The 27,358-nt window shown below is 39.8% G+C and overlaps 1 protein-coding gene across 1 annotated transcript in view; it reads right to left on the reverse strand.

Moving 5' to 3' along the window:
* Positions 1-670: 670 nt before the first annotated feature.
* LOC149748598 (uncharacterized) overlaps positions 671-27,358 on the reverse strand; it is a 92,824-nt gene continuing 66,136 nt past the window's right edge. The window contains exon 6 of the mRNA XM_089915927.1: positions 671-25,519. The gene's annotated coding sequence lies outside the window, so the exon portion shown is untranslated. The remainder of the gene's footprint in view (positions 25,520-27,358) is intronic.

The raw sequence follows: 27,358 nt of genomic DNA on the forward strand, positions 1-27,358 counted from the left end.
TAGCTTCTTTGGTTTGTAGGGTTAATCTAATAAATCTTCTCCTACTGGACATAGCCTTCCAACAACAATAAACCTCTCCTGAAAGAAGCAGCCCTTAGATTAGTTAAGGAACAAGGTGAAACCATTTAAAGTATATATGTAGTCACAGCAATCAGAGAAGAAAAAGAAAAAAAAGGAATCCAAATCAGAAAAGAAGTAAAACTGTCACTGTTTGCAGATGACATGATACTATACATAGAGAATCCTAAAGATGCTACCAGAAAACTACTAGAGCTAATCAATGAATTTGGTAAAGTAGCAGGATACAAAATTAATGCACAGAAATCTCTTGCATTCCTATACACTAATGATGAAAAATCTGAAAGTGAAATTAAGGAAACACTCCCATTTACCATTGCAACAAAAAGAATAAAATACCTAGGAATAAACTCACCTAAGGAAACAAAAGACCTGTAGGCAGAACACTATAAGACACTGATGAAAGAAATTAAAGATGATACAAACAGGGGCTTCCCTGGTGGCGCAGTGGTTGAGAGTCCGCCTGCCGTTGCAGGGGACACGGGTTCGTGCCCCAGTCCGGGATGATCCCACATGCTGCGGAGTGGCTGGGCCCGTGAACCATGGCTGCGGAGCCTGTGCTCCGCAATGGGAGAGGCCACAACAGTGAGAGGCCTGCGTACCGGTAAAAAAAAAAAAGATGATACAAACAGGTGGAGAGATATACCATGTTCTTGGATTGGAAGAATCAACATTGTGAAAATGACTATACTACCCAAAGCAATCTACAGATTCAATGCAATCCCTATCAAACTACCAATGGCATTTTTCACAGAACTAGAACAAAAAGTTTCACAATTTGTATGGAAACACAAAAGACCCCGAACAGCCAAAGCAATCTTGAGAAAGAAAAACAGAGCTGGAGGAATCAGGCTCCCTGACTTCAGACTATACTACAAAGCTACAGTAATCAAGACAATTTGGTACTGGCACAAAAACATAGATCAACGAACAGGATAGATAGCCCAGAGATAAACCCATGCACATATGGTCACCTTATCTTTGATAAAGGAGGCGAGAATACACAGTGGAGAAAAGACAGCCTCTTCAATAAGTGGTGCTGGGAAACTGGACAGCTACATGTAAAAGAATGAAATTAGAACACTCCCTAACACCATACACAAATATAAACTCAAAATGGAATAAAGACCTAAATGTAAGGCCAGACACTATAAAACTCTTAGAGGAAAACATAGGCAGAACAATCCATGACATAAATCACAGCAAGATCCTTTTTGACCCACCTCCTAGAGAAATGAAAATAAAAACAAAAATAAACAAATGGGATGCAATGAAACTTAAAAGCTTTTGCACAGCAAAGGAAACCATAAACAAGATGGAAAGACAACCCTCAGAATGGGAGAAAATATTTGCAAATGAAGCAACTGACAAAGGATTAATCTTCAAAATATACAAGCAGCTCATGCAGCTCAATATCAAAAAAACAAACAACCCAATCCAAAAATGGGCAGAAGACCTAAACAGACATTTTTCCAAAGAAGATATACAGATTGCCAACAAACAGATGAAAGAATGCTCAACATCACTAATCATTAGAGAAATGCAAATCAAAACTACAATGATATATCACCTCACACCAGTCAGCATGGCCATCATCAAAAAATCTAGAAACAATAAATGCTGGAGAGGGTGTAGAGAAAAGGGAACCGTCTTGCACTGTTGGTGGGAATGTAAATTGATACAGCCACTATGGAGAACACTATGGAGGCCCTTAAAAAAAAAAAAATAGAACTACCATACGACCCAGCAATCCCACTACTGGGCATATACCCTGAGAAAACCATAATTCAGAAAGACTCATGTACCATAATGTTCATTGCAGCTCTATTTACAATAGCCAGGACATGCAAGCAATCTAAGTGTCTATCGACAGATGAATGGATAAAGAAGATGTGGCACATACATACAATGGAATATTACTCAGCCAGAAAAAGAAATAAAATTGAGTTATTTGTAATGAGGTGGATGGACCTAGAGTCTGTCATACAGAGTGAAGTGAGTCAGAAAGAGTAAAACAAATACAGGATGCTAACACACATATCCGGAATCTAAAACAAAAAGGTCCTGAAGAACCTCGGGACAGGACAGGAATAAAGATGCAGACATGGAGAATGGAATTGAGGACATGGGGAGGGAGAAGGGTAAGCTGGGACGAAGTGAGAGAGTGGCATGGACTTGTATATACTACCAAATATAAAATAGACAGCTAGTAGGAAGCAGCCACATAGCACAGGGAGATCAGCTTGGTGCTTTGTGTCCACCTAGAGGGGTGAGATAGGGATGGTGGGAGGGAGACGCAAGAGGGAGGGGATATGAGGATATATGTATATGTATACCTGATTCACTTTGTTATACAGCAGAAACTAACACAACATTGTAAAGCAACTATACTCCAATAAAGATGTTAAAAAAATAAAAAAGTAAATATGTAGATACAATCATAAATATTGAAGGCCCTAAGGAAATTTTTTTAAGGTATTGGATTTAATTTAACAAGTGACATTTGATACAACACTAATTTTTAAATTCAATAGATACTAAGTCTGTAGTATGTCACAATCCTTACTATGTTAGTTAAGTATGATAATATATAATCTATGACATCAAATATAGACTATTTAAGTGCATTATACGTTAGTATTCCAACAACTAAATCTGTAAGAACCTTGAATCAGAACTAATATTTAGAAAGTAAAGCGAAGCATGAGTCACTATAGAAAAGGTTTAATTAGAGGGAGAAAGACTTTCAGAGTGGTTTAGGGACTTGCGCAAAGTTATACCCTTCATCAACTGAGAGCAAAACTGAAAGTAGAACCCAGCCCTCCTAACTCTTCTAGCGCTCCTTCTATTTTGCTGTTCTTTACAGCTTTCCTCAAATTCATCTACAACTTCTTTAATTAGATCAGTTGTGGGAGCATTAGCATCTTTATTATGTTGAGTCTTTTGGCCACACCACGCGTCTTGCAGGATCCTAGCTCCCTGACCAAGGTGGGAACCCAAGCCCTCGTCAGTGAAAGCTCAAGCCCCAACCACTGGACTGCCAGGGAATTCCCAAGATCTCAGTTATTAAACCATAATTCACTCATTGAAAGTGAACTTAATTCCTACTACGTGTCACACAGTCTTCTACGACAAACTCCCTGCCATCATGAAGCTCAGTTTCAGCTGAGTGACAGAAAATGAATTAATAATGAAGGCTCTATGAAGATTATTGTAGTAATGGAAGCATGACTTTGGTTCCTTGGTTAACAGAAATTTATGAAAGTGATAACATTTTTCTAAATAAAAAGTATAAAACTGCATGGAGTGTGAAAGTCCTATTTCCAGCTCAACTCACCTTCCTGCATTCCAGGTATTTCACCATACCCACAGATTACAAAACATTAAAAAGATTTAGTTTCTTCCCTGCTATGGGGTTACACTGCCTCCTTGAATTGAAAGATTTAGGGAAGGAAATTACATCACAGACCATGGAATGCCTCAGATGACCTGGAGCCTCTGTTCAAGGTGAGCAGTTTTTTTGTTTTTAATTGTAAAAGGAGAAAAAAGCTATTCATTGTCATTTTACAATCAACTACTTCTAGGAAAAGGGAAAATCATGTTTAGAGACACTGTTGTTTAAAGAAGTGGTAAGTAACACCTCTTAGAAAAAGATTTTGAGAAATTTCAACTAATTTGGAAAATTCAAACATGAAAAGAAATAAGCAAAAAGAAATGAACAAACAAAAAAGTTTGAACAGCTTCTTCAGTCTTGAATAATTAGAGGTAAAGTGGTTTACTCTATTTGTCAACCACCTCAGTGGAGTGGGCCTGCCTTCCTAAAAGGCAGACAAGTGCTCTGGGAACCAAGAAGCATATCAAAACTTAAAGTTGGAAGACCATGGTCACAGAAACAAAGCTTACCTACCTTTCCACAGGGCTGAAATAACGGAGGGGTCTGTGAAATATTTTATATTGAATTGGTTAGCAAAGATCTTGGCACAGACAGAGAAAGAAATATTTATTCCAGCCCTTGGGAATCCAAAGATATTCCCTTGAACACGTTACTTAAATTTGCCAAGCATGAAGTTTTTCATTTACAAAATGGAGATGATGTAATGATTTCTACCTCATAGATAATGGAGTAATACACGTTGTTGAGCACACCAGGACTCAACGCAGTACCTAGTACAGGATTAAGCAATCAATAACTTTGATCATTAGCAACCACATCAGAGTCACAGCAGGGGAGTTACATCATCTAAGTCACTGGAGAGCTGCTCTGGGAATGGCTCCTGAAAACTTCACATAACTCAAAACACGCATAAGACATCCACATAGATTTTTCCCTTAAGAATAAATGTAATGTGACAAATAACAGTCTCAGTGCACATAAACTTCGGCCAATGTAATGCATTTCTTATATCCAACTTACTGTTTAATGCACAATCAATAGTTTTTAGTGAGGGGAATTCACATTATTTCCATGTGTGTGCATAAAGTAAGACTTTAATAATATTTTTAGGGCTTCCCTGGTGGCAGAGTGGTTGAGAGTCCGCCTGTCGATGCAGCGGACACGGGTTCATGCCCCGGTCCAGGAAGATCCCACATGCTGCGGAGCGGCTGGGCCCGTGAGCCATGGCCGCTGACCCTGCGCGTCCAGAGCCTGTGCTCTGCAACGGGAGAGGCCACAACAGTGAGAGGCCCGCGTACAGCAAAAAAAAAAATTTTCACTGCTCACTGTTTCAAATTTGCTAATTCAAATTACTGTGAAATATAACTGCACTGTTTATCCAAAGGCCACTCAATATCAGAGAGAGGCTATTATAAGAAACGAGGCAGGGCTTCCCTGGTGGTGCAGTGGTTAAGAATCTGCCTGCCAATGCAGGGGACACAGGTTTGAGCCCTGGTCCAGGAAGATCCCACATGCCGCAGAGCAACTAAGCCCGTGCGTCACAACTACTGAGCCCGTGTGCTACAACTACTGAAGCCCGTGCACCTAGAGCCTGTGCTTCGCAACAACAGAAGCCACCGCAACGAGAAGCCCACGCACCCCACTTGCAACAAAGAGAGTAGCCCCCGCTCGCCACGACTAGAGAAAGCCCGCACGAAGACCCAACGCAGCCAAAAATAAATAAATTAAATAAATAAATTAAAAAAAAAAAAAGAAATGAGGCACAGGGGTTGTAGCGTAGAATTTTAAGGTATCTATTCTAAATATAGAGGAAAACAGTAGGAAACATCTAGAATTTAAATTATTGGAATTTCTTTTACACCTGTGAAGGCTATAAAAAGATAATTTTTATCTGCAAAGAAACCTACAGAGGAATGTGAAATGATGACTAACTAAAACACCCCACTTCCAAGACACTTGCTGTGATGGAAGAGAACTCAAAAATGTGGGAGGGAGAAGGTGGGAAATCCTACCAACTGCCATGGGCAAAAGCCAAATTTCTAATAAAAATTTATTAGTGTGCCTGCAAGGTTCGGATTCCCATGCTTACATTTCTGCCTTACAGAGACAGACAAAGCCCTCCCTGGTGACCTAGTTTCCAGATTCCACACTTAAAGCCAAGCCTTTAATCACATACTTGTCCAAAGATCACATAGAGTGATAAGGCTTCACTGCCACAATTCTGATGTCAGAAACTGGAATACAGAGTGTTTTAGTTTTGTTTTTGGTTTTTATTGGGAGGAGGAATTTCTTTTAGCTTATGATTCAGGCTTAAATCTTCAGTTTTTCCTATTTCAGTTTTCAAAACGGGATGTAAATATATAATTCATATGGGATAAGATCTTAAAAAGCTAACATACTTGCATAATTCTAAACAGATTATTACCCCAGAGCAATCAATATAATGTAAGAAATAGCAGTTTCAGAATACATAAGCCTGTAAAGTACAGAGTATTTCTTAGAGTAAGTTTTTAGCGCTTTTTTTCAAAAATAAACTTTTCCTTTGTAAATAATTTAGATTTATAGAAAAGTTTTGCAAAGATACTATAGAGAGTTTCCATATACCCCTCACCCAGTTTCCCCGATCATTAATACCTAACATTACTAAGGCACATTTGCCAAAACTAAGAAACTAACTTGGGTACTATTCACTGAACTCAAGATTTTACTCAGTTTTTGTTAATTTTCCCATTAATGCTCCTTTTTTTTTTTGCGGTACGCGGGCCTCTCACTGTCATGGCCTCTCCCGTTGCGGAGCACAGGTTCCCAGGTTCCGGACGCGCAGGCTCAGCGGCATGGCTCACGGGCCCAGCTGCTCCGCGGCATGTGGGATCCTCCCGGACCGGGGCACAAATCCGTATCCCCTGCATCGGCAGGCAGACCCTCAACCACTGTGCCACCAGGGAAGCCCTGAAATACTTTTTAATTTTGGAAGGATTCACATTATTCAAAATTTGTGCAAACTGATAACATTTTAAAGTCACACTGTTTCAAATTTGTGAAATTGAAATTGGTATGAACTATAACTGCTGTTTATCCAAAGACTTTCAATAGGGTTTAAGGCAAGGATGGCTGAAGAATTAACCTACTGCAGTGGCCTAAGCCAGTGTTGTTCAAACTGGAATGAGGAGGGGAATGGAGAGAGTGTATTTTGTACTGGGTTTCAGCTGAAGATTTCATCTGAAGAATGTCACTAATAAGAAAATCCAGTGAAGATATTAGAATACTTTAAGGAATACTAGAAACAAACAAGCCGAAAACTGAATATAATCATGTTATAAGAAACTTGCAGAAAGCTGCCTTAGGCGTCATTTTTTCATATAAATAGTTTAATCTTTTTACTGCAAAGAGCACACATGCAAACTGGGTAGCCACATACATTGCACAATATTGCCCATTTCCTGTTACTATTATTAAAATATAAAGAGCCCTTACAAATCAATAGAAAAATGGGCAGAGAGCAGAGTCAATTTATGGCCAATAAACATCTGAAAAAATGTTCAAACTCATTTTCAAAGGATACAAATTAAACTGCAACATACTTTTTTTTTTTTTAACTTATCAGCCTGGCAATGATAATGCAAAGTGCAGGCTGGTGTGCAAAGAACAGGGCACTTTCATACATTGTTATCAGGAGTAAAATTTGAAACTTTTTTATGACAACTAGGCAGTATATGTGTTCAGCTACCTACTGCTGACTAATTAAAACATTCCAAAATGTAGTGGCTTAAATCCACAGCCATGTATTATGTCTCACATTTCTGTGAGTTGGCTATGTGGTCTTACGTGTCATGGAACGTTGGCTGGGGCCACTCACGCATGCTGGGAGCCCAGCCAGGGATGGAATGCCCAAGGCTTCCTTTCTTCTCCACATTACTTTTCTTTCCATTTGGCCTCTCATCATTCAGGAGCCTAGCCCAAGCATCCTTCGTGTCAGGTGGATTCCAAGAAAGCAAAAAAGGAAGCTGACAGATCTCTCAAGGAGTAAGTCTGGAAGTGATGGTATGCGGGAACCCATTTGTACAAGTTTATGACGGCCATTTATGTGTATCCCTTTCCTACTCCATGCTTGGTGATATCGCATCGGTAGCCTGAAATCAGTCATGTTGGGTGTATTTATACCACAGAAATTGTTAGATGCTACAAATCAGGGCTTGTAATTTTTTTTTCAAAGAGCTGAATTTCCAGAACACTATTTCCTGAAAGTCACACAGCTTCCTATCCATCACATTCTGTTTATTCAAGCAAATCTCAAGGTCAGCCCAGAGTCCCTGTGGGAGGGGAAACAAACTCCACCTCTTGATCTGAGGAGTGGCAAAGAATTTGTGGTGATATTTAATCCATCACAGTCTTCCCTCTGGCCACAAATTATTTATATTCTTTTCTGAGGCAAAACAAAACAGAGCTCCTCCCAAGGTACCTCAAAGTTTCCTCCCATGAAAGCATCAGCCTCAAAGTTCAGTATTTCATAATCTGCATCATGTCCAGATGTGGCTGCAGCTCCTCTGGACCTAGAGAGCTGTGAACTGCCTTCTGTCCCAATTTCCCCCAACTCTTCCATCCCTACCAGGCATACAATGGTGAGAAAGGGACAAGAAAGCCACAATAGGTGCTCCCATTCAACAACACAGAGAACAGGTCTACAGCAATTCTGAAATCTACCTGGACATAAGTTTTGAAATCCTCTACTCCCGGGCCTGGGAGCCCAGCTAGGGCTGAAACATCCCAAGTGACTTCTCAGCCCCCTGGCTTCTCTAGTTGACCTCTCTTCATTCGGGAGTCTAGCCCAAAGTTCTTTACAGCATGTTAGCTGGTTTCCAGAGAGCAAAAGTAGAAACTGCTACATCTCTTAAAAGCTAGTCCTGGAACTGAAATAGTGTCATCATACCTAGTGTTGCCAGATTTAGCAAATAAAAATTCAGAATGCCCCATGAAAAGATGTTCAACATCGCTAATTATTAGAGAAATGCAAATCATAATGGGATATCCCCTCATACCTGTCGGAATGGCTATCATCAAAAAGTCTACAAATGGGCTTCCCTGGTGGCGCAGTGGTTGGGAATCCGCCTGCCGACGCAGGGGACATGGGTTCGGGCCGTGGTCTGGGAAGATCCCACATGCCGTGGAGCGGCTGGGCCCGTGAGCCATGGCCGCTGAGCCTGTGCATCCAGAGCCTGTGTTCCGCAATGGGAGAGGCCACAACAGTGAGAGGTCTGCGTACGGAAAAAAAAAAAAAAAAAAGTCTACAAATAACATATTGGTGAGGATGTGGAGAGACGGAATACTTGTACACTGTGGGTGGGAATGTAAATTGGTGCTGCCACTGTGGAACACAGTATGGAGGTTCCTCAAAAAGCTAAAAATAGAACTGCCACATAATCCAGCAATTCTACTCTTGAGTATATATCTGGAAAAAATGAAAATGCTAATTCAAACATATACATGCACCCCAATGTTCATAGCAACACTATTTATAATAGCTAAGATATGGATGCAACCCAAGTGTCCATCAACAGAAAAATGGATTAAGTAGATGTGGTATATATACCACATCATATATATACATACATATATATATATATATATATACACACACACACACATATATATATATGAATATTACTCAGCCATAAAAAGAATGAATTTCTGCCATTTGCAGCAATGTGGAATAAATCAGACAGAGAAAGACAAATACTATAGGATATCACTTATATGTGGAATCTAAAAAATAATACAGATTAATGCATGGGAAAAACAGAAACAGACTCATAAATATAGAAAACAAACTTGTGGTTACCAAAGGTGAGAGGGAGAAGGAGAGGGACAAATTAGGGATATGGGATTAGCATATATAAACTACTATGTATAAAATAGATAAGCAACAAGAATATATTGTATAGCACAGGGAATTATAGCCATTATTTTGTAATACCTTATAATTGAGTATAAACTGCAAAAATACTGAATCACTGTGCTACACACCTGAAACTAATATTGTAAATCAGCTATATGTCAATGAAAGTATAGGTTGCCCAGTTAAATTTGAATGTCAGATAAATCACAAATATTTTTTTAGCATAAGTATGTCCCATTTTTCTGTTTATTTGACATTCTGATTTTACTGGGCATCTTGTATTTTATCTGGCAATCCTACTTTCACCACATTCTGAAGGACAAAGCAAGTCATTCAAGGATAAGGAAAGGAGACATCACTTAAAAAAAAATTTTTTTTTTTGAAGTACAGTTGATCTACAATGTTGTGTTAATTTCTGCTATACAGCAAAGTGATTCAGTTATACATATACATACATTCTATTTTATATTCTATTATGGTTTATCACAGGATATTGACTATAGCTCCCTATGCTATACAGTAGGACCTTGTTGTTTATCAATTCTATATGTAATAGTTTGCATCTGCTAACCCCAACTTCCCACTTCATCCCTCCCCCACCCCCCCCTCCCTTGTCAACACAATTCTGTTCTTTAAAGATGTCACTTTTTGATGGATGAGTGGCTTGCTTGTACAGGGAGGGGAGAAGTTAATGATGGTCATTTTGCAGACTATCACACTTAACAAAAGCCTTGAAAATGTGCATCTCATTATAAAACCAGTGATTCTATTTCTGGGGATTTTTCTAAGCACATGAGTAAAGACGTGTCAAAGATTTAGCTACATGAAAGTTTACTGTAGAACTGCTTGTAATGGTGAAAAACAGGAAACAACCTAGTTGTACAAAGATAAGAAATAAGTATATTTATTGTGGTCCTAATATATGCAAGACACTGAGTTGAGCCCTAAGGAGATAGTGAACAACACAGAAAACCTCTGGCCTCAGAAATCTTAAAGGCTAAAGGGGCAAGGTTGACATTAAACAGATAATCATACTTTTGACTAACTGAGTATAAGTGTGCTAATTACTACAAAGGAAAACTACTGGGTGCTATGGAATCACCAAGGGATCTAAACTACTAAGGGCTGGTTTAGGAGAAGGGGCAGGAAATAAAGGGAAAGGATGAGGAAAGAGAGTATGGGGCAGAGCAAACAGCAGAAGGATTCTAAATGTATATTTATTTACATGGAAATGTGATCATAATAAACAGGTATGAGATGCTCATTAGACCTCCTAGTGTCGATGTCAAATTGTATTTAGATACACAAGTTGGGATGCTGCAGAAGGTTAGATCTGGATATATACACTTCAGAGTTACAAGTCTATAGTCACTAGGCAGTGGTATAAGAAGAAAATCAGGAGAGTGGGCTATCACAGAAGCCAAGAAAATAGTTTCAAGCAGAGTGTGGTCACTTGGGAGAAATACCACTGAGCTGTTATGAAAGATAAAGGCAAAAAGTGACCATGGCATTTGGTAACATGGAGGTCACTGATGAATCTTTTAGGAGAAGTTTCCCATGTAGTGGGGAGGACAAAGGTCTAACTGAAATGCATTGAGGAAAGAAAATACGTAATGTGGTGGGAAAGCCATTTATTTGAGAAGTTTTGCTGGGAGACAGCAGGAAAATGGGGCAGCAGCTAGAAGACAGGAATGGGAGGTCAAGAGCAGGTTTGCTGGCTGATGCAAACAGCCCCCTAGAGAGAGGGAAATTGAAGATGCTGGAAAGGGGGGTCTATTTGTAGGAGTAAAGTCTTTGAGGAGGTAAAAGGGCATGAGGTCCACAGCACAAGGGAAGGGTTGGCCTTAGCTAGGAGCAGGGCTGTTTCTTCCCACAGTAGCAGTTGAAAGACAGTGGGCCCTGATTCAAGAGGCTGCAGAGACACAGTGGAAGAAAGATGAGAGACTGCCTATTCACTTCTATTTCTCATGAAGCATGAATCAAAGCCATCAGTAAGGAGAAGGAGGAAGGGGGAGATTAGACACAGGTTCCCCAAGTATACTTTACATCTCATGTTGATCATGCTAATTGGAAAATTATACATGTTATAGACTCTCACACATCCAATAAACTCTGCAGTTTCTCAGGTTCCCAAACAAGAAAAACAGCGAAGGGGGAGGGACTTTCTTGGTGGTCCAGTGGGTAAGACTACGTGCTCCCAATGCAGGGGGCCTGGGTTCGATCCCTGGTCAGGGAACTAGATCCCAGCATGCATGCCACAACTAAGAGCCTGTGTGCCATGACTAATAGCCAGCGCGGCCAAAATAAATAATAAAAATAAATAAATATTTTAAAAAAAGAGTGAAGGGGAAGCCTCTGTAAGCACCAAGAACAATAGAGCACCAGTCAAGATGAATTTATTGAGGAGTTTTATTTAAAAGCCTTAGGGGAATTTCATAATCTTGTATTAAAATTCATCAGTGTCAATTCAGCAACAGGAAAATCCCTAAGTCATAGAAGGAAGTACACATGAAAGTACTGATCAGGGTCATGCATTTTAGTCAGAATTAACAGAGACCGAAAGACGTCAGTTCTAGTGATTTAACCAAATGAATTAAATTAGCAAAGAGACTAAATAAGTAATTGGATAATGCATTTCGCATGACCAAAGCAGACTGGACATGAATAGACTCCTGTGAGATAAAGTCAACGTGATAAAATGTAATACACTACTGTAAATTGCATAAACTACCTAACTTGACACTAAGACTTGATACTCCTGGGAGTATTTTTTCAGAAGCTATTAGAAAAAATGAAATTTGAGAAGAGCTTTTGGGTCATCAGCGCTCTATATTTAGAATCTTTAAATAATCGTAGATCCCAGCACTTGGTCACCAAGAGAGAAATAGAATGGGGTTACCTCCTCTTTTCACTGCTTTTCTTTCTTGTTGAACACACCAGAAGTTTCTGTGATGCGACAGATCCCATTCTCAGACTTAAAAATAGATGTTACAATTTTCAGGTGAGATTAAAAATACATTATGATGATTTAAAGTGTAATAGTAACATTATTCACATTGCAATACAATTTTTTCTTTTTGGCCACACCGTGCGGCATGCAGTACTTTAGTTCCCCCACCAGGGATGGAACCCGTGTCCCCTGCAGTGGAAGCATGGAGTCTTAACCACTGGACTGCCAGGGAAGTCCCTGCAGTACAAAATTTTAAAAGAGCAAGCTCTGCAAGCACTGCTCTTTGTACTCAGTGTATGTATTATCTTACGTAAACTTCAAAACTCCTAAAACACCTTTATGCGGTAGGTTCTAGTACTATCTACATTTTGCAGAAAAGGGAACCTTGGTTCATCAAATCCAACGTAATAAAAATAGACTCAAACAAATATTGCATACCTGTTCCATGCCAAGTATATTACTATGTTCAGGGGATTTTGTGTGGTAAAAATTAATGAGGTCCTCAACTCATAGCCTCCTGAAGGAGATAAACAAGTAAACATATGACCTGCATTTTAATGCAGCATGTTTTGTGAGAAGATGAATAATTAAGTTTGCTTGGAGGGTCAAAAAGGTTTTGAAAAGGAGGTGACATACGAGTTTGTAGGATGAGCAGCTGTTAGAAGAAAGGCAGAGGAAACAGGAGTAAAGGGGTGCAGCTAGGACAACATTCTGACCACACTGAAAACTGAGAGTTTAGCATAGCTTAAGTAGGAAGTACCGGTTAGGGAGTGTGAGATATAAGGTTGGAAAAACTAGGTGAGAAGCAGATTATGAGGGTCTTGTGTGAAGCTGAAGAGTTTGGAATAGATTCTGTAGCCACCACAGCATGAGAAACTTATATGCACCGAGCAACATGGTTAACTTTGATTTTTAGGAAGTTAACTCTGGCACCAGCCAGCTATGCTTATTGGAGGCCACAGACTGGAAGCCTGGAGAAATGTGGACACAATTAATGTCCAGGTGCAAATGGATGAGGACCACAAAGGTACTGTTATGTAGAGAAGCCACGTTTATGATGTGTTTCTGAGCAAATGTATTAAACTTCAAAATTTCCTTACTTAAGATCAGAATTTGTCACAACACACCCGTATCTGTGCATTGATTTTGGCAATTACCAGGCGGTATCACTGGAGGGTTTTTAGCTAACAATGACATCATGACTGCCACGCGGCTGACAGCAGTCATAATATGCCACCCCAATAGAAGCTGCATTCTGATTTCAGATATGTCGAAGTGTGAAGGAAAAATGGTGTGTTTAGAATTGATAAAGTGGAGCATTATATTAAAAATAAATACAAAATCCAACCATTTCTCCTTTTTTCCAGTTCACCATCCTGGTCCAAGTGAACGCCATCTCCTTCCTAAATTATTATAGTAGCCTCCTAATGGGTTTCCCTACTTCTGCCCTTAATGTCCCCTCCTCTCCTCCTGAATCTATCTTCAAGAGGGTCAGATCATGTCATTCCTCTGTTCAAAATCCCCAGTGGCTTCTCATTCCACTCAGAGAAAAAAATCCAAATCCTTACAGAGGCTACCAGGCCCTGCAGGACTGGACCCCTCATTAGCTCTAGGTACCATGACCCCATCTCCTACTGCTCTCCCTCCAGACAAGTGGGCATCCTCCAACACAACACATAAGCTGCCACCTCAGGCAATTTGTACTTCCTGGTCCCTCTGCAAGACCCACTCTTCTCCCAGGTACCTGCAAGGTTCAATTCCTAAAGTCTTTCGCCAAATGCCATCTTTTCAGGGAGGTCTCGTTTATCTTCCTTTGTCTAAAATTGCTATATGGGGGGCGGGAGGGATAAATTGGGAGATTGGGATTGACATACACACACTACTATATATAAAATAGATAACTAATAAGAACCTGCTCTATAGCACAGGGAACTCTACTCAATACTCTGTAATGACCTATATGGGAAGAGAATCTAAAAAAGAGTAGATATATGTATACGTATAACATTCACTTTGCTGTACAGCAGAAACTAACACAACATGGTAAATCAACTATACTCCAATAAAAATTAATTTAAAAAAGTAAATAAAATTGCTATCACACACTTACCTGCAAATTCTCATTTATTCCCTATCTGCCTCCCTGCTTTATTTATTTAATTTTTTGGTCAGCACTTATCACTATCTAATATAGCCATATATTTTACTTGTTTATTCTATTTATAGTCTACAATGTTAGTGAGGAGTCCAGCTCCTGATTAAAAACCTATGTGTGACTTTTCAGGCCTGACCATAGGTAATTACAAATGCTTTAAGCCAGGAGGCCTCACGGGGTGGGGGGAGGGAGTGGGGGGAAGCTGCCCTTCCCCACACAGTCTCAAGGACGCAGAGCCCCCGGTAAGTCATGCTCTTTCACTCCTAGCCCTGGGGTCTTCATTCCTAGATTTCTTTATCTAAGGCCTTGGGCAGAGATATGCAGGCACCTCTGCTGTGACCTCCTTATGGGGAAGAGGGGAAAACCCTGAATACCCTTTCTTCGCTCAGACTCGGTACCACCTACTTTTCCACTCTTAACCCCAGCGCCCCCTACCTCACTTCACCATCCTCCCCACTTTTCCATAAGACTGCAGGAGACCTCCACATCTACACTGATCCACCTGACCCCCACTGGCATACCATTTCGTGGGAGAAATAAGAGGAAGGAGTCTGTGCTTTCTCCAGTTTTAGACTCTTGCTTATTCCATCACAAGAAGTGATTAAAGGTTTAACTCTGATTTTCAGCTTGTTTTAAACAGCTACTAGGACAGCTTGCTTTCTCTCCCAGCTCAGCTGAGTTCCTGACAGCTTCACAAAGCCAAGGCTTTGGCTTTTGTGTTTAATAGACTTTACTTTTTAGAGCAGTTTTATGTTCATAGCAAAATTGAGCCTCCACACACGTGTAGCCTCGCCCATTATCAACACCCCCCATCCGTGGTACATATCACCCAGAGTCCATAGTTTACCTTAGGGTTCACTCTTGGTGTACATTCTATGTATTCGAGCAAATTGATAATGACAGGTATCCACCACTATGGAATCATACCGAGTAGTTTCACTGCCCTAAATTCCTCTATGCCCTGCCTATTCGTCCCTTGTAGCCCTGGCAACAAGAAATCTTTTTACTGTCACCATAGTTTTGCCTTTTCCAGAATATCATTGGAATCATATAGTATGTAACCTTTTCAGATTGGCTTCTTTCACTTAGTAATATATATTTAAGGTTCCTCCCTGTCTTTCCATGAGTTCATTGTCATTTCTTTTCAGCACTGAATTATATTCTATTGTCTGGATGTATCACAGTTATTTACTCATTCACCTTCACTGAAGGATCATCTTGGTTGTTCCAAGTTTTGGCGATTATGAATAAAGCTGCTATAAATATCTGAGTGCAGGTTTTTGTGTAGACATAAATTTTCAGCTCTTTTTGAGTAAATACCAAACAGCACAATTACTAGGTCAAATGGTAAATGTATAATTTTATAAGAAACCACTGAACTGCCTTCAAAAGTGACTGTACCATTTTACATTCCAACCAGCGTGAATGAGAGTTCCTGTTGCTCCACATCCTCATCAACATGTGGTGTTGTCAGCATTCCAGATTTTGACCATCTTAATAGGTGCATAGTGATATCTCATTATGGTTTTAATTTCCATCTCCTTGATGACATGATGTGGTGCATCTTTTCACATGCATACTTTCCATCTTCTTCAGTGACGTGTCTGTTAAGGTCTTTGGCCCATTTTTCAATTAGGTTGTTTGTTTTCTTATTGTTGAGTTTTAAAGAATTCTTTGTACATTTTTGTTTTTTTTTTTAGGTTCTCATTAGTTACCTATTTTATACATACAGAGTAGTGTATATATATCAATCCCAATCTCCCATTCATCCCATCCCCCTTTCCCCTTGGTATCCATACATTTGTTCTCTAAGTCTGTGTCTCTATTTCTGCTTTGCAAATAAGATCATCTTTACCATTTGTCTAGATTTCACATACATGTGTTAATATACAATATTTGTTTTTCTCTTTCTCACTTATTTCACTCTGTATGACAGTCTGTATATTTTGTCCTTTATCAGATGTGGCTCTTACAAATATTCTCTCCCAGTCTGTGGCTTGCCTTTCTAATTCTCTTGACAGTGTCTTTCACAGAGAAGAATTTTTAATTGTAAAGAAGTCCAGCTTATCAATGATTCCTTTCATGGATCATACATTTGGTGTTGTATCTAAAAAGTCATTGTTATCCCCAGGGCCATCTAGATTTTTCTCCTATGTTATCTTCTAGAGGTTTATAGTTTTGTATTTTACATTTAGATATGTAATCTCTTTTTAGTTAATTTTTGTAAAAGGTGTAAAGTCTGTGTCTAGATTTATTTTTTTGGATGTGCATGTCCATTTATTGAAAATACTACCTTTTCCCCATCATATTGCCTTTGCTTGTTTGTCAAAGATCAGTTGACTAGATTTTTGTGAGTCTGAAACAGGAGGGAAGGAGCCATTCTTTTCTACTTCACCCAGAACTCTATCTCTGAGATTCGATTCAGCACTGGTGCAGAGAGGCCAAGCTTTTGGCATCAAATCTATAGGTCAAGTTGGGAAGAACTAACATCTTGACAATATTGAGTCTTCCTATCCATGAACATAGAACATTGTTCCATTTATTTGGTCCTTCCTTGATTTTATTTATCAGAGTTTTTCAGTTTTCTTCATTTAGCTCTTGGACATATTTGTTGGATTTATATCCAAGTACTTCATTTTGAGTGGTGCTAATGTAAATAATAATGTATTTTTAATTTTAAATTCTTGTTCATTGCTGGTATATAGGAAAGTGATTCACTTTGTATATCATATATTAACCTTGTGTCCTGTGACCTTGCTATAATTGCTCATTAGTTCCAGAAGGTCTTTTGTTGATTCTTTCAGATTTTCTACGTAGATGATGATGTAATTTGTGAACAAGGACAGTTTTATTTCTCTCTCCCATTCTTATGCTTTTTCTTTTGTTTTCTTGTCTTATTGCATTAGTTAGGACTTTCAGTATCATGTTGAAAGCATTGATGAGCAGGGACACCTTTGTCTCATTTATGATCTTAGAGAGAAAATGTCTAGTTTCTCACTATTAAGTATGATGTTAGTTGTAGGTTGCTTTTTAAAAAAATATTTATTTATTTGGCCGCATTGGGTTTAGTTGTGGTGCATGGGCTCCAGAGCGCGCAGGCTCAGTAGTTGCAGCACGTGGGCTCTCTAGTTGTGGTGTGCGGGCTCTAGAGCATGCGGGCTTAGTTGCTCCATGGCATGTGGGATCTTAGCTCTCTGACCAGGGATCGAATCCACATCCCCTGCATTGGAAGGCAGATTCTTAACCACTGAACCACCAGGGAAGTCCCAGCTGTAGGGTTTTTGCCCATGTTCTTTATCAAGTTGAGGAACTTCCCCTCTATTCCTGAACTGTTGAGAGTTTTTTTATTTTTTTAATATTCATTTATTTATTTATTTTGGCTGTGCTGGGTCTTAGTTGCGGCAGGCAGGATCTTTGTTGCAGCATGCGGACTCTTAGCTGTGGCATGCAGACTATTAGTTGCAGCATGAGGACTCTTAGTTTCAGCATGCGGACTCTTAGTTGTGGCACCACATCTTAAGCCAGTCATCTGCTGATGGTCACTTTGGTTGCTTCCATGTCTTGGCTATTGTAAATAGTGGTCCTATGAACACTGGGGTGCATGTATCTTTTCAAATTAGAGTTTTCATTCTCCAGGTATATGCCCAGAAGTGGGACTGTTGGATCATATGCTATTTTAATTTTTTTTAAGGAATTTGCGTATTGTTTTTCATAGAGGCTGCACTAACTTGCATTCCCACCAACAGTGTAGGAGGGTTCCCTTTTCTCCACACCTTCTTCAGCATTTCATTAATTGATTTTTGAATGTTGAATCAGTCTTGCTTATTTAGAATGAATCCCACTTGATTGTGTTGCATTATTTTTTTATACCTTGTTGGATGGGATTTTCAAATATTTTTGTAGATTTTTGCTTTTATGATCATGAGAGATGCTGGTCTGTAGTGTTGACTTAAAAAAATGCACAACGTGAGAGTTTCAAGTTAAGTTTTACTTGGGACAAAATGAGGACTGCAGCCCGGGCGAGGGGAGGAGCCAGGATATATAGGAGTTCTGCAACAGAGAGCAGGTAATATCAAAAGATTATTGTTAAATAAAGAAAACCAGATATCTCAAGTTAATGAATTTAGCACTTTTCTGTGTATGGGAAGATGCAAGAATCTGGGCTCACTGAAATCATTCCTTTGCTATGCACCTCAGCTATCTGGGGCCTGTATTTTCACATCCTGAATTTCCTCAGGGCTCACCGCAGGGAGTGGCTGCAGTCTGATGGCTGCTAGATGGCAGGTATTCTTTTCAGCCCTGAGTTTCCTCAGGGCTCACCGCCTCACGTTGGAGGGCTGCAATCATTGATGACTGTGACATCATCTGTTTATTGATATGGCAGGAAATATTCCATTTATAAATATTCCATTCCATATATACATATTCCATTTAACAGTAGTTTTCTTGTAATGTCTTTGTCTGGTTTTGGTATTAGGGTAATGCTGGCCTCATAGAGTGAGTTTGAAAGTGTTTCCTCTGCCTCAATTTTCTGAAAGAGATTGTAGAGAACTGTATGATTTTTTTCCTTAAATATTCGGTAGAATTTGCAGTGAGCCCATTTGGGCCTGGTGCTTTTTGATTTGAAAATTATTAATTATTGATTCAATTTCTTTAATAGATATGGTCCTATTCAGATTGTTGGCCTTTGTTTTTACTGTTTTATCTCCAACAGTTAGAAAAATACCTGGCACACATTAGGTGCTCAGTAAATTTAAAAAAATAATTTAATGAGCATCCATTAATTTTAAATTAATACAATTGATAGATTTTTGGAATAAAAGTCCTCTTGATTTAAAAATTTTATTATAGATCATTAATCTAAAGTATTATGTAATAATGCTAAAAGAATCATTACAGAAGATTACAGTATCATATAACTCAGATATTTTTATTGCCCACAACTTTATTTCTTCTTCAAATCATAGAATTATAGCTAACAGAGTAAACATTGTCCAAACTGGAAAAAAGAGAAAACAGAAGAGATAAAATTTTGTTTGGGGCAGCAAACAAGGAGAAACACTGTGAATTGACATTCAAAAAGGGATGAGACCCCATATTTTAGGTCCTGGTGTTCTATTTGTCATTAATTAACCCTATGGGATAAAAATAATATCCTACTGTTGGGTATGCAGGTGACTTTTCTTTAAGGGTTTTCAAAAAAATCAACAGAGAAATGGAAAGCAAAGTAGATAAGAATTCCTAGGAAGACAAGAGACATTTGGAATCTTTTAACCTTTCAACCAAGTGTTACCTTTGTTGTTACAGTTAAAAAGTTTTACATATTCAGGTTACACTCTTGAATTCTGTATGTAAGAGCAAGAAAACAAATACTGATGAATTGAAAAGCCAGCCATCTCTTCCAGGAGGTTGATTAGCTGCCCCAAGGCTCAGGCTGTCTTTTTCCAGCTCCAGGGGAAATTCTTAGAAGACTGTTATCTGCTAACCTTCAGACTGCTACAAACTGAGGGATTCCTGGATTGATGGGCCCCAAATGAAGCCTTTGTCTACTATTGATGAATCGATTCCACAATTTCCCTGCCCTCTAAAAGCAGTTCTTTCTAATCTACCTTTTTCTGAGCTAGACAGGAATGGTAAGGATCATCTGACAAGATCTCTATTGGTCTGCAGTCTGGGTGTGTGACAGGATCAACAGTGGACACAATTCCCTGCATCCTCTCTTTCCTTTGAAATGTGCCCCAGTACTTTTATGCCACCTCAAGGCACCCTAAAGTTTTCCCCAATAGGGCTCATTCACCACTCATTATTCTAGGACTTTTAGACTTTCTTACTACACATCCAGACTATTTTGCTTAATATTATGTAATGCTTTCTAACTAAGCTGAACAACGAAATCATAGGAACTGATGGTCAAGAATGTCAAAGTATCGCTTCTCTCAGGTAACACAGTTGTCCGTATTCCTGCCGACACCAAATGCAACCAGGTAACGTCGCAATGATGGATAATAAGTCTCTCCTGTCTTCTAATGTCCATCCCATAGCTGAACTCACCAACCGTTTCTTGCTGACTTGCCATTGGAAGAACAATTGCACGCTTGGACTGACAAATGAGGGAGGGGTTAAGGACCAGCTTGCCTGGCATTCTACCAATTCTCCAGGAACTCTAAATCTAACCTATCACAAAAGTTGAGTGGAGTTGCTGGGTGAAGGATTTTGCGTGTTTATCACCTCACTGTAGAGCACCTGGGCCAGAGGTAAGTCCCGTGGCAAGTATGCTGCTGTCAGAAGATTAATTTTTCTGAGAAGTGACAGAAAAGTGCATGCTCAGGAGACCTAAAAGTCTATCTACTCTGCAGCTGAAAACTCAGTTCACCTTATGTGTCATATTTTTTTGTTTTGTTTTGTTTTTGCTTGATTTGATTTAGCTAAATAGAAGACAGCTTGAATTGACATTTTTCCAAAGAAGATATACAAATGACCAATAAGCATGTGAAAGGATTCTCAAAATCATTAGTCATCAGGGAGATGCAAATCAAAACCATAATAGGGGGGCTTCCCTGGTGGTGCAGTGGTTAAGAATCCACCTGCCAATGCAGGAGACACGGGTTCGAGCCCTGGTCCAGGAAGATCCCACATGCCGCGGAGGAACTAAGCCTGTGCGCCGCAACTTCTGAGCCTGCGCTCTCAAGCCTGCAAGCCACAACTACTGAACCCACGTGCCACAACTACTGAAGCCTGTGTGCCTAGAGCCTGTGCTCCGCAACAAGAGAAGCCACCACAATGAGAAGCCCACGCACTGCAACGAGGAGTAGTCCCCGCTCTCCACAACTAGAGAAAGTTCGTGCACAGCAACGAAGACCCAATGCAGCCAAAAAATAAATAAATAATTAAAAAAAGAAAACCATAATAGGTACCACTTTACATTCACTAGGATTCCTAAAATAAAAAATAGAGAAAATAACATCCTCTTGGTGAAGATATGGAGAAATTAGAACCCTCATACACTGCTGGTAGGAATTTAAAGTGGGGCAACCACTTTGGAAATTACTCTGAAAGTTCCTCAAAAGTTTAAATATAGAGTTACGATATGACCTAGAAATTCTTCTCATTACTGTGTACTCAAAAGAATTAAAAACATAAGTCCACACAAAAATTTTTACATGAATGTTCATTAACACCATTATTCATAATAGCCCCAAAGTGGATACTACCAAAATATTCACCAATGAATGAACGGATAAAAATATGTGGTGTATTCATGTAATCGAGTATTATTCAGCTATAAATAGGAATGAAATACTAATATACAAATGACCATTGAAGACCTATGCCCATTGAAAGAAGTCAGGCTCAAAAGAGCACATATTGTATGAGTCCCTTTATGTGAAAGGTCCAGAATAGGCAAATTGATAGAGATAGAAAACAGATTAGTCGTTGTCAAGGGCTGGAGGGAGAGAGGGATCTGAAGTGACTGCCAATAGGTATAATCTTTCCTTTGGGAATGATGAAAATTTTCTGATCTTAGATTCTGGAGATGGTTGCAAAATTCTCTGAATACATTAAAAACCACTGATTTGTGCTCTTTAAATGAGTGAATTGTATGGTATGTGAATTATGTTTCAATAAACCTGTTAAAAAATAAAAAAGAAGAAAGCACTTATTTAAATAGTCAATAGCTGAGGATGTTATTTTTTATCTTCAGCAAACCCATTAAAGACTTAAGGAGGTAAAGACAACCCATATGGTCTGTAGGGCCAGAGTATACACCAAGAAGGAAGCCTTAGAAGTATGGTAGCAGTTAAGAAAGTTGCACTTTTGAGAGGAGGCCCTGACCCTCTATGGGCCGTGAACAGATACAGTCTCCCTGTGTCCTTTTAAGGCAAACCTGGAGCCAGTGAATTGTATTTCCATATCCACTGTATTTCCATTATGGTAGTTAGACCTCTGAATTCTCCAAACCAGGGACTGCGATCTTTCTGAATTTGGAATTACCTAGGGTGATCAACTTGTCCTGGTATACCCAGAACTTTACCAGTTTTAACACTGAAAGTCCCACGTCCCAGTAACGCCCTCGGTGCCAGGAATATTGGGATGTTTAAATATTCTAGGATGAACAGATAGAGCAAATGGCCTATAGTGAGCAGCTATCTGTATTTATTCTTGTAATCAAAAAGCTACAGTGGGGCTTCCCTGGTGGTGCAGTGGTTGACAGTCTGCCTGCCGATGCAGGGGACGTGGGTTCGTGCCCCGGTCCGGGAAGATCCCACATGCCGTGGAGTGGCTGGGCCCGTGAGCCGTGGCTGCTGATCCTGCGCGTCCGGAGCCTGTGCTCCACAACAGGAGAGACCACAACAGTGAGAGGCCCGTGTACCGCAAAAAAAAAAAACAAACAAAAAAAACTACAGTGGGCAGAAATTATTACAATATCTTTTTTACTACAGAAAATGGACTCTCATCTTTTCCCCTGGGGTCTTAGGGCTCATTGCTGCTCTTACACACCTTGGAAGAATGACTACAGTTTAGAAATAATCCAAGACAGCAAACCATAATTCAGATTTAAAGCCATCAGAAAACACATCTCACTGGTGGGATTCTGTCTCATTCACATATTAGAGCCATGCTGGTATGTCACAGCGAAATTTATATGATAAATAGAATGGTTGCCAACAAGCAGAACCCAAATAAATCATAAATTCTAACCTGAAATTAAAACTACTGATAAAAGGTGTTCATTAATGAAGAAGGCTTTCAAGCATGTATGTGCTTCTCTGGCTAAAAATGTCATAGATGCTAACCATAGCTCTCTGAAACATCCATTTAATAAAATTTATAAACTACACCTAAACTGAAATCTAACCAATCAAAATAAGGATTATCATTTAATTCATCTAAACTAAACTACTTATATTCTCCAGGGAAGAAATAACATTCATTCATAATCAGCTACTAACATTTAAGAAAACATGAGAAACATATGCAATGCAATGAGAAACATTAATGTTTTGAGTTTGGGGAACCTCAGAGGAAAAAAAAAGAACAGCCATCTGAAAATAGGTCCTAAGTATACTTTTCCAGGAATTTTATTCAGGCTCCTACACAGTAAACAAAAAATTGTGAAGGAAATGAACAAACAGTAGAAAAGCTTTATGCAAAAGAAAGAGTGAGTTGCAATAGCAAGAGTAATGATATAGGCCTACCTTGGCAGTTCCTTAGCTTCTGTGTAGTTCATCCAAGTGATGTCTTAGGATCAGCTGAGGCAGATTGCTTTACAAAAATAAACTAATATGAAAACTTTTCCCCCTACATTCATGCAAGGAAGATAATGACTATTTAAGATGTAATGCCAGACTCTTCCTTTTCACATGATGACCTCGTGGTTTCTTAGCTGTTACACATAAAAAAGGCATTTGACCAAAAATGACTCAATTTGTTATATAGTTTATAAACTGTTAAAAGAAACATTCCTTCTTCCTTCCTTCCTCCCTATTATCTATCTATCTATTATCTATCATTAATCTCAATTATCCTGACTTTCTCTAAGAGTGTGTGTGTGTCTTTATGTGTGTGTGTTTTACAACTTGGTAGAGGCCAAAGGCATTTTGTTGGTTTGGAAGTCAAACACGTGTTTGTTACTCAACTGGTAAATCCCACATGACAATCATAGGATGAGCTGGTTGTTTTTTCCAAGGTGTCATTACATCATGCGTCTCCCCCTGCTTAAAACTGGTGTCCCATCTCCTCAGCAATTCACTTCCTTGCCACGAACTTAAAGCTAAATTCCATACTTCTTCTATAACCAAACCCACAATGAAATCCCAGATTTAAATACATAGCTCTAAAACACCATTCATTTGGTAAATGAGAGAAGCATCAGTTGAGGAAGGCAAATGGGGTAAAGCTTCTACAATGCCTGAGGCTGATATGCCTCTAATCAGGCCCAGAGCCCTTTCTTTATACTAAGCCAAAATAATAGGACTGTCTCTTTTTATTTCACATTTCTCTATCCAGGCTGTCCTTTGGTACTTTTTCTCCTTCAGAGGTGGTCTTAGAGCTCAAATCAACCTATTATCATCCAGATAGGGTTTTTTGGACCCAGCTTCCCACAATCCCAGAAACACTGCAGGGTCCTCCTTTCCCTGAAGATAGATGGTCTTGCACACTATCTCCCAGGACAGAGCCCACAGTGCATGAATTTAGTGTCTACAATACTGGTCATTTTCAAAACTAGGTGAAAGGCGGCCCTGTGAGTTTCTTTAGCTTTTGCCCTTGTGCTTATTAACTGGATCAACATTCCATTATTTCAACTGTGGGTTTTTCCGCCTCAGGAAGGGGAAGGATGGGAACTCTTCCCCTGGACGGGCGCCTTCCTGACTGGTGATGGGAAGCAGGCACTGGGCATGCTCACCTTAGCCCCTGTGCTTCATTGTTACTTCTCTGCCCTACCTCTCCTCAAGAATCTCTCATTCTATTTCTCCATGAGGTAAGCTTTCTATGTCAGGATCTGGCCTTGGAATGGGGAGCCTTGAAGTTTGGGATGGGTAGGGTCAATCTAGAGGGAAAGCCATTAGGGAACCCGATTTTGGTTAATATCTACGCTCCATTCTCCAAACTGGCCCTTTGAGTATTTTGTTCTCCAACTGTCTAATTCTTGTGTCCACTTCTCAACAAGGTTTGAACTCAAAGGGCTGACAGGAAATTATCACTCCTTTTATAGAAAGAAAGAACCCCCCAATCCCAGTGGCTAAAACAACAAAAAAAGGTTTATTTCTCGCTCACGTTACATGTTCACCAGGACTCTGGTCATTGGCTTTGACTACACACACCACACAGTGGGAGTTTAGGGTTTTTAAAAATGGGTTCAGGGCTTCCCTGGTGGCGCAGTGGTTGAGAGTCCGCCTGCCGATGCAGGGGACACGGGTTCGTGCCCCGGTCTGGGAAGGTCCCACATGCCGCGGAGCGGCTAGGCCCGTAAGCCATGGCCACTGAGCCTGCGCGTCCGGAGCCTGTGCTCCGCAACGGGAGAGGCCACAACAGTGAGAGGCCCGCGTACTGCAAAAAAAAAAAAAAAAAAGGGTTCAAAATTTTAGCACCTCTGAGTAAAGCTTTATTAGAAAATAGAATAAGAAGAAATGTTCAGATTTGAATCCTGGGATATAATCACAAAGACTCCCAGAGCAGTGTTTTCAAATGTTAACTCTTTCTATTGGGGAACCATGTTTATAATAAACAACAGAAAGAGGCATCATCTACTGAACAGGCCTTTTCATATCCCCCGATTTATTTTCGGGAATACTTAATTCAGAGCTTTTCTTTCAGGGTGTCGGCACTTTCCCTTTTCGGATATGAGTTATACTAGGCTGACCTCTATTATTTCTGGATTACATGCCAGTGATGGAAAATGAATTGAGTGCTTTGAGGAGGAAAAAAAAAAATCATTACCAGAAAGATGAATAGACGGATTGTACTGGGTTCCTAAAAGGAGGGGCTCTGGAAAGATCACTGGTTTGATTTTTCCGGGAACCGTACCTTCTTCGATACTCTTCAGAATTGTGACAAATTCCTCCAGCAGCAGGTAGGAGGTAGGTCTATTGATAACAGACCCTCTCTGGGCCCACTAACTTCAAAGAGAGCCCTTTCTTTGCTATGTGGCATTCAGATATAAAAACTGCTTTGAGCTCTCAGATTTCAGGCATTTGGAAAAGAGTCAATAGCCAGCCAAGTTTACATATTTATTGCTTTTGCCATAGGATGGAGAGATCTTTTCTCGACAGATATGTATTGTTCCTACTCTGTGCCAGGTAGTGCTAGGTGCTGATGACACAATAATGAAAAATACTGAAATATCCCCTACCTAATAGAGCTCTCAGTCTTGGAGGAAGGAGGTGAACCTCGCAGGTAAACAGCCTACAACTCAGTGTGAGAAATACCAAGATGAAGACACACAGGTTGCTATGGTAATCTATTTTTTTTTTTTTTTTGGCTGCATTGGGTCTTCGTTGCTGTGCGCGGGCTTTCCCTAGTTGTGGCGAGCTGGGGCTACTCTTCATTGCAGTGTGTGGGCTTCTCATTGCGGTGCCTTCTCTTGATGCGGAGCACAGGCTCTAGGCATGTGGGCTTCAGTAGTTGTGGCATGCTGGCTCAGTAGCTGTGGCGCACGGGCTTCGTTGCTCCGTGGCATGTGGGATCTTCCCGGACCAGGGCTCGAACCCGTGACCCCTGCATTGGCAGGATTCTTTTTTTTTTCAGTTTGATATATATATATATATATATATATATATATATATATATATTCATTTTAACATCTTTATTGGAGTATAATTGCTTTACCATGGTATGTTACTTTCAGCTTCACAACAAAATGAATCAGTTATATATATACATATGTTCCCATACCTCTTTCTGCTTGCGTCTCCCTCCCTCCCACCCGGCAGGAGGATTCTGAAGCAGTGTGCCACCAGGGAAGTACTGCTATGGTAATCTTATAGTGGAGGAAATGAGGGAAGACTTCCTGAAAGAATCAACCTGAAATTGTGATCTCAGGAACAACAGGACTTAACCAGTAGATGAGAGAATGATCAAAGGCCCTGAGGTTGGGAGAGAATATGGCATATTTGGAAGGACTGAGAATAGAAAGTACATGTGCAGGTGAAGGAGAGAAATATGTTTTTTTAGGGAACAATTGAATAGGAAAGGGATGTGGCAACATATGTCTACATAAATCCACTTCTTACCCCTTGGCAACCTTTATTCCATCTGCAGTCTTAATTCCCCCTTGCTGTGTACCATCGTGTTCACAGGTTCTGGGGACTTACGGATTCTTTTTTCATTCATAGTTCCATTATTACTACTGTGTTATCATTGTGTTGTGTCAAATTCATCTAGGAATAA

The sequence above is a fragment of the Delphinapterus leucas genome, chromosome 8 (genome assembly GCF_059928025.1).
Source record: "Delphinapterus leucas isolate spDelLeu-1000000601 "Yukka" chromosome 8, BTC_Dleu_Yukka2, whole genome shotgun sequence".
In the NCBI taxonomy this organism is placed as follows: domain Eukaryota; kingdom Metazoa; phylum Chordata; class Mammalia; order Artiodactyla; family Monodontidae; genus Delphinapterus; species Delphinapterus leucas.